Consider the following 9385-nt stretch of genomic DNA (forward strand, 5'->3'; position numbering starts at 1 on the left):
TTAGGTTTGCACGGCATGGCATGCTAGGTTTGCAAGCGCCACTTTGGCATGTGTGGCGGTTTGGCCCTAGGTTTGCACGGCATGGCATGCTAGGCTTTCAAGTGCAATTTTGGCATGTGCCTATGGCATGTGTGGCGTATTGGCCCTAGGTTTGCACAGCATGGCATGCTAGGTTTGCAAGCGCCACTTTGGCATGTGCCAATGGCATGTGTGGAGGCTTTGCCCTAGGTTTTCACGGCATGGCATGTTAGGTTTGCAAGCGCCACTTTGACATGTGCCAATGGCATGTGCGGCGTCTTGGCCCTAGGTTTGCACGGCATGGAATGCTAGGTTTCCAAGCACCACTTTGGCATGGTTGTCAGGTGCGCAGTGATCATGCGGCTTGGTTTTGTCATTGTTGCCATGGTGCGCAACGATTGTGCGGCTTGGTTTTGGCATGGTTTCCATGGTGCGCAACGGTTGTGCGGCTTGCATTGACTTAGGGTTTTGCGCGTCGAAACCCTAATTTAGCATTTTTGAAAAAAGATACCCTGGTAATTTTTACATAAGTACATTGAATGCTCTAATAAATGTGTTTGGTGTCACTGATGACGTCATGCTATACACAAGGTTTTACGATTTTACCCTTTGTCTAAAAACCACCATCAACATTAAGTGCCCTGCTTAGCTTGGAACAGGAGCCTTGTTGCGAGGTAAGCATAAGATGGTGACAGACGAGTGACAGTAAGTCGTAAGAGAAAGTAGAGGAGGCTTGTCTGACCTTTTTCGATATGTAAATAGAATTCGCAATCCTTGCATCTGGTAGCTTTGCACAATCCCAGTGTGACGAGGCTTAGTTGCTAGCATAGATTTGGCACGAGAGAGACTCGCCAGCGTTAAGGAGCTTGGAATAGGTGTGGGCCATCTGGCTAGCATGGCGTTGGCAAGGAAAGCCTGGCGTGGCGTGGACCGTCAGCTGGTGCGGGTTGGGAAGCTCGCGTGGAATGGGAAACTGGAGCAGATTGGGAAGCTACCAAGGAGGGAGCGTGCGTTTGGGAATATGGCAAGGATTGAGAAGCTGGTGTGGAATGGGAAACTGGCGCGTATTGGGAAGCTAGCGTGGAATGGGAAACTGGCACGGATTGAGAAGCTACCAAGGAGGGCGCGTGCGTTTTCTGGAGGTGGCCAAGCTTGCCATTGCGGGCCCGGCTTCCTTTCTACATGCACAGCTTTGAGAGGGGAATCCCTTCCTTATTCAAAGTCCCCTAACTATCACGCCTATATATATATAAGAAAGTGGTGTCTTTCTTTTATCTTGTATTTTTGTTCTTCCACACCTTTTCATTAGCGGCAGAGTGATAAGGAGAGTCGGCACCCCACGTATGTCTTCCAAAGCTTCCTCTTTAATTCTCCTTTATATATATATATTTTTTTTATGTGCCAGTGCGAAAACTCTAGCTGCATATACATCGTATGAAACCCAGAGAGAATATTGTTCTTCATGTCCTCATTGAATCGAGTCTTAAGCGCAACTCTTATGAACCCATATACTTTTCGTCATGAATACTGCGGCAGCACGTTTATGAAAACCTAGTTGCTTAGGGTTTTTTTTTTTTTTGTTTTGGTGTGGCTTTGTGTGGTTGATAATTTCTTATCGTCTTCCCCTTTTGGTGCGGCTTTGTGTGGTTAAGAAATTCTGATAAGATGTCACCTGAACAAGGTCCTGCTTCACCAAAAGATGTTGGCAGATCCAAACCAAACACAGGCGATGATTTCTTCATAAAACCCTTGTCCCAGTACGGAAGAATCATCCAAATTTCGTGTTGATTCTCTTGACCGGCGCGGAAGATGAAAGGAAGACTCGTTAGTCCTACCAGAGAGCATAATACGGTTTTGTCTTCATAAAGGGGAGTACTCCGCCTCCCATATTGATTTCAGAATGTGTCAAAGCCCGCTGCGCTCGTTTGATAGATGGATTAAGTTTATGGTGAGCCAGGAACACATAAGTGCTAGTTTGACTCGAGCGCAAATTATTGACGATGTTAAGGCTTCTGCAAACCTTCAGATTAGGAAGGATATCCCTGGTTTAGTTTCTTTTATCTCTAGATGGTGCCCGGATACTCGTACAGTTGTATGCATGTCACTACAAGAAAAGTCGCTTTTAGTGGCAAAATATTGTGTCACGAAAACCAGTTTCTTCGTTGCAAAAAGAATTCAGCGACGCAAAAAATTTCATCACCTATAGTGAGTCGTTGAAAGTGTTCTGTGACGTCCTCAAGAAATTCGTCACATAAAATAGTTTTAGCCGCGAAATTTGTTCGTCTCAAAAATATACTTATAGTGAAGAAACAAATTTGTCACATAAATAGTTTTAACTATAAAATTGTTCATCTCAGAAAATATAATGGTTTAGCAGCGAACTAACTTTCGTCTCAAAATAAAAAATCAATAACAAAATTTAATCGTCTCCAAAATTACATATAATGACCAATTAGGATTGTCTCTTCGTCTCCAAAACAACTTTACTTGCAAATATAGTCGTCTCCGAAACAATTTTTCCGACGAAGTCATTCGTCTCAAAAATTTTATTACAGACGCAGCACCACCCTCACGACAACTATTTCCTGGAAAAATTATTTGTCCCTAACTATTTTCTTTACATGCCAAATTAGTCACCAAATTTTCTTTGGTGACTAGCATATATTATCACCGTTCATTCCAAAGAGATTTATTACATAATAAATAAATAATATTAGTTGAATAAAAAATAATTAACCATTAATTAAATTATTAAAACAGTATCCAAACTGAAAAACATATGATAAATAAACTCTACCACTAAATAAATAAACACTTTCACCACTAAAAATATAATACCAAACTATAGCCCGAGTCTACGTATCAGATGTGGTTTTCAGATCATGTTTAGTGTGAGATTTCCATTATCTTCTTTCAACCTTTTGATAGCCTCATTTTGCGCGCAAAGTAGGTCATCTTTAGCTTGAATTCAGTCAGCTTGCGCTTCTATCATTCATGAAGTGCTTCACTGTTATAATCAGCAGTGGTCATAGCACGTCGTCGTCGCCTTCCCATTCTCTTCAAAACTTCAGCACATACTTTTGATCCCAGTGGGTGGTGTAGCTCCCTCTTTATTGCCTTGCTGCAATATATATATATAGTAAAGAATAATTAGCACATTATGATGTGTACCAGAATGTCAAACAGGTAGGTAATTTAATTCCAATGATATCATATATTAACCAAGAAAAGAAAACAAATATTGATTGGATGGGTTCCTAAATAATATTGGTTTAGACACACACAACAAACGAACATTAATACCATCTACTTATGGATCTGATGGGAGCTTCATCAGAAATTAAAGCCACTGCACCTAGTCCTTTAGTGATACATGTACGGGTGTCGTTTGAATCTCAACTTCGTCTGACCATCAGTTCCACATTAGATTAACTCTACAAAGAAAGACATGTCTAAGGAAATGAGAAAGGCATATGACCAAACTCACATGAAGCATAAATTTTAAAAGTAAACAATTTCCACACATGAATAACATGATAATTAATTAGCTAAAAGCATAACCAAGCTTGAGTACAAATAATATTAGAAGGGGAACAGTGAAAGGTAGCCTTTGTGTCCTTCAGTCAGTAGATATGCTTCTTCACAGTGCATATATGATTTGAAACCCACCACTCCATAAAGTTATCATAATATAGTTGTCTACATAATCATGGATTGAAGATGAGATTTAAGATTGCACGAACTGACTCTTTACTTAGGAAATTGTGTGATATAATATTTTACGAACCCAGCTGAAGTAATGATCTTAGAAAAAAAAATTATATCAAAATCACAGGGGGAAATTAGGCTAAGGCAAAGGTTTGTGCCAGTTGAAGTAGCATTCCTTCCGTTTGCAAAAGTGTGTGCTAAAATTCAAGATAGCAAGAAAATACTCTTTGCTACAGTACATTAGAGTTAAAACGGCATTCTAAAGAACATTTTATGCTTACCATGAAGGAAAACAACAAGTAAAAATACAATAAGGTGGATTAATAATTTAATCACAAAAGTTTGAAACAAAACACCATAAAGGAGTTAGAGGCATGGTTTTTGAAAGAATGAGATCTTCCAGAGAATCGACGGAATTGACATTAACTATCAAGAATTAAAATTTCATTAAGGGTGATCCAATCATAAAACATTAGCATGGGTAGGAAAGGAAGTTCATTTTCTTTTGCTCTCGACAACTACGAAAAAATAAAAATAAAAATAAAGGAATTTTTCATGTTCTTTCTTTTTCGCAAAAACAAAACTCAGCTACAAATTAGATGAAGTAGGAAACACGAGTTATTGAAGAAAAATTTCATCAACTATTTCATTGACAGGCTATTGAAGTAATTGAAAACCAAGGATAAAAATAGAAGAAAATCCCATACATGTGCAATAATATAACTTGTAATCTTAGAAAACAATTAGGGTAGTTTTCACAAAGTAGAACCCATTATGAATAAAATTTCTTATTTTGTTTACCACCAACATATTTAGCTGACTTTGACGGTGGTGGGGCTTTCACCTTTTTGGTGCCCGAATTAGAAAAATACACAAAATCAGTATATCAATCTGAAATAGACATCTCGAAGAATTATTAATAGTCTGCAACATGGTTTTCCCTGCAAACTACACCATTAAAACGATTCGATAAAAACTTTTTACAAACAGGTGGCGGCGTGAATCAATTGATATACATCAACACTTGAAAATTTTCTATAATAGGCCATAAGAAGTATAATGCTTTCATTTAACACCAACAAACTGAAAACATGTCTTGCACTATCGTTGCAGAGCAGTAGTACAGGAAATCACAATCAAATGCTCTAAATACAACCAATTATTGTTACACTACTATAACTAGAATATAGTTTCTACCATGCAAATCAAATACTTCTGTCAAAACTAATATATTCGCACTGAGAACTAAAAGAGCCAAACCTCAAATTCAAGACTACATTTAAAGACTCAACCCGATGAAAGCCTTTAGGTTCTTATGAATTAGAATATGGTTTGTACCACGCAGATAAAATACTTATGAGTTATGCCAACAATAAGGTATTCGGACTGAAAAATAAAAGAACCAAAACCCCAAGTTAAATACTACAACTACATTTAAAGACTCAACCTGGTGAAACCATTGAGGTTCTTATGAACTGAAGCTGTCTGGGTACACCCACTTATAACGACGAGCTCGCAACAAGTTCAGTACAATCTCTAAGTATGTTTCCAGGTGGTAGCACAACATGCAAATTAACAAAATATAAAAGATCAGGGTTACGGACATGAATTAGAATAAAACACAAGGGTTTTTAAGTGGTTTGATTTCATAATAAAACCAATAAAAAAAACAAATTGAAAAGATGAACAAATGCACAACACCAACCATCGAATTGAAGTGATGAAGAAAAACCCCGAGGGAGAAATCAAAACCCTTCTTAAAAATCGGCATCCTAATTAGAAATCAAAACCCTAATTGGACATTAAAACCCTAACGAAGAAATCGACAGAAAATGAGACGAAAGATAGAAATCAAAACCCTAATTAGAGATCTGACAAAATTTGTAAAAAACTTACCATTGACTTGTTAACTTGAACACATTAAGCATCTAATAAAGGTGGTGCATCATCTGTAGATGTAGGATTTGGTATTGGTATTGCTCTACTAAAACTCTTCCCTCTTCTCCCGCTTTGATTAGTTAGAGGAGTTGGGATTGCATTGAATCGAGGGAATTGAGAACGTGGTGTTGCGATTGAAATGATGTGTTTTACGAATTTCGTTCTCTCCTTATTCTCTGGGCATCACCAGGGGATGAGTTGAATTTGCGATTGGGCTTGAAGTTGGTCAATTTGTATAGACGGGCCTTCAATTTGCTGGCTGGAGAAAAAGAAAGAGATGCGAGACGAGAGATAGGAAAAGTGAAGTAAGAGAAAAAAAAAGGTTTTGATAAATGTTATGGACGGCGGATCTCCGTCTAATGGTGTAGGCATACAGATTATGAAATTTATTAAGCGGTGGATATTTATCTTGGAGTACTCATACGGATCAAGCACAGACACACCAATTTCGGTGTCGTGTCCGTGTCGGACGCACCGGGGACGCAAGACGCACTCAGGATGCTGACACGACGCATGTAAGACGTGCCCACGTGCGCATCCTAAATGTTTCTTTCGTGGACACTAGTTGGACACACCAATGACATAGCTAGGACGCTAATGGGCCTGGTTAAATGAGATAATACCAATTCATGAATCAGATTTTCTCTTGAAATCGATTTATATAAATCACTAAGCGTATCCAATGAAATTGGCGTATCTCAAAGTCGGATGAATTTTTCATACAGTAGATAGATAGATAGATAAATTTTGAAAACTTGTCCAATCAGAATGAACACAATGAACCTTTATCGACGTTCTACACAATGAATCCGACATATGTATATGAATGAGAAGGAATTTAAAGAATGATAATAAACATACAATTATTATTGAACTGAAAACAAATTATGAAATTATAAGACCGAAAATTAATTCGAAGAATGAATATTAATCAAAATAATGATAAAGAATCCGACAAATGAAAACAAGTCCAAATAATGAAAAGGAATCCGATAACTGTTATCGATCTTTCCGGATCGAGATAAGACGTTAAAAAAAGAGGTAATAAGAAACAAAATTTGAAAATTGTTATGTGCGAAAAATAATGAACTCGTTATTGATGGAAACAACTTAGCTTGAGATTTAAACAAATGCATTCATCCATGTATAAGGGGGACCTTCAGCAGCTCTACAGAGTATTAGTTGTTTGCACTTATTTACTTAAAATTAGTTGTTTAGTTTGATAATAATTTGATTAGAATAATAGTTCTTTATCTTTCGGTCATTTCATGCTGGTTGAATTTCATATATATGTTGAACTCAATGGCTAATTATTTTTTGTTGTTGATTGGTTGGATTTCAACATTCTTCGATCTTTATCTCAAGTTCATTTTACGTTTGGCTTTCCCTTCATAGGCATTTATTTTAATCTTATTTTTTTACCGTCATGGGAATTTACTTTTAAAACTATTCAGGTTATTTTGTGTTTTTCTGTCCTTCTCTATAAAGCAATGCTCTAAGACCAACTCTATAGAGCATTGCTGGAACAAATTCCATAGTGAAAGGTTACTATAAAATGTGCTATTTTGGAATAATTTCACTTTTATAAAAATTGGATTTATTTATAGATATATCATGGGTGCATATCCTCATCTTTCCCAACCAGACTTCATCTATTTTAATTTCTGGATTCTTTGTGTTTGAAGGAATTTTTTTCTATCTATGTTGGTTTAATTTCTTTTCATTCCCCTATGATGTAAACAAATGATGACTTGTATTTTTCCCTTTATGAAAAATTACTTCGACAAATGAATTTTTTTTTGCTAATTTATAAGTTATAGTTAAATATTATGTTTCACTTGATAAAATATATTGTTTCCAAAAAAATAACTATTTAACAACTATTTTTTCTTTTATTACCATATAGAATTTTTTGTGACGATATTTTAGTAATCACTAAAATCATGACTTGCGGTGAAATTATACTGTCACTAAAATGATTAAAGCAACAAAATTTACTTCGTTACAAATGTTATTTCTTGTGAAGATTAGACATTGTTACTATATAAATATTAGCAACGAAAAAAGTTGATGGTCGCTAAAAATAAATATAACGTCAAACTTTTAGTTTCGTTACTGTAAAATTAGTTAGTGACGAATTAATTTGGTCAGTATAAGATTTTTTTTTGCAACGAAAGTTATAAATTATCACTAAAAAGATTTTTGTGCCAATTTTTTTGCATCATTGCAATATAATTAAATGCTGACAAAAATATATAATTACAAAAAACTTATTAGTCACTAGACATTATTTTGTCTCTAAACGAGGTCACTAACAACTTATGAGTGACGAAACCCGAGTCCCATCGCAGAAAACCTAACAACAGTGAAAAATTATTTTGGTCACAACAGTTAAGTTTTAACAATGAAATATTCTTTGCCACAAAAACTATTGTCACCAAAGCCATGTTTTCTTGTAGTGTGTGGGGTGAAATGACTTTCTCCCTAGAAAGTGTGGCCCTTCTGCTGAATTATCCCGTAACAGGAAACCTTAATATCCAATTGTCAGAAGATGAAGAAAAGATGCGAGCCGATCTTGCTGCGAAGTCGAAAGATTTCGTACGGAAAGAGAACGAAAAGTGTTTCTATGGCTGGTGGATGTCCCAATGGTTCCCGGATGAGTTGGAACCGATTCAGAAGAGTAGTGTACTTCATGTTGCAGCATTCTTGTCTCTCTGGTTGTCTAGGGACGTTTTCGATGATGGCTCCGGCAAGAAGGAAATAAGACAAGAGCTTCTGGCGATTGCTGTGAAGCTAGTGAAAGGTGAAGTCCTTCCCATTGGCAGCTTGTTCCTTGGTTCTCTGTATGCACATCTGGATCACTTGGTCGTGGACATGCGTGTTTCGGACGGTTTTATGAAAGTGGACTCGTATGTCCATGTTGCTTTCCTTCAGGCGTGGTTATGGGAGCATTTTGAAAAGTATGCTCCGAAACCGTTACCTGATAGACGCATTTACGTGTCTAATTTGTCCCAATTGTTTATATTGTTAGTGCTCGATTTTGTACTTATTTGGTTATTTTATGTCTTTGTAGGTGTTTTTGGAGAAATAAGCTTTTGCGGCGAAATTGGCTAAAAAGTGGTTTTTGCGCTCGTGGGAGAAAATTACTATACGGACTCTCACTTTGGATAAGGGGTAACCTAATTACTAAGGGGAAACACATTTCAGGGCATGTACTAAAGGGACACCGGAACTGGATAGGGGGAGGTCATCTTCAAAGTTTCAAAACTGGATTTTGGCGGAAAAAAAGGCAGCAGCGTCAACAGTTTTGGATCAAGGATTTGAGCGACCTAGGAGGCGATTAAATGGACAAATTTGGTACCCACGGACTCTACAAGACATAAGGGACCTGTTAGAAGCGATTAGACCCATCTAATTGGGCTGGATAAGTCAGAAAATCCACACAAAGTCAAGACAGTGCACACGGTTTCTGGTTAGGGTTTGAGATTAGTTTGAGAGATTTATGGGATATCTTGCGTGGGATATACATCAAAACAGTTGGGTAAAAGTCCTAGAAGATATTTGAGACGAGAGAATAGCTAGAAACAGCCTGTAACGCAACAAGAAGAAGATTATTCTTCAAACAACCCGTAAAGAATAATGGAGATTTCCAAGGGGTTTGATCGAGTTTCAAGGGGATTTAAAACCTATAAATAGTTGGTTTTATGTCAGAGAAGGGGGA

This window comes from Papaver somniferum, unplaced genomic scaffold (assembly GCF_003573695.1).
Source record: "Papaver somniferum cultivar HN1 unplaced genomic scaffold, ASM357369v1 unplaced-scaffold_135, whole genome shotgun sequence".
Classification (NCBI taxonomy): domain Eukaryota; kingdom Viridiplantae; phylum Streptophyta; class Magnoliopsida; order Ranunculales; family Papaveraceae; genus Papaver; species Papaver somniferum.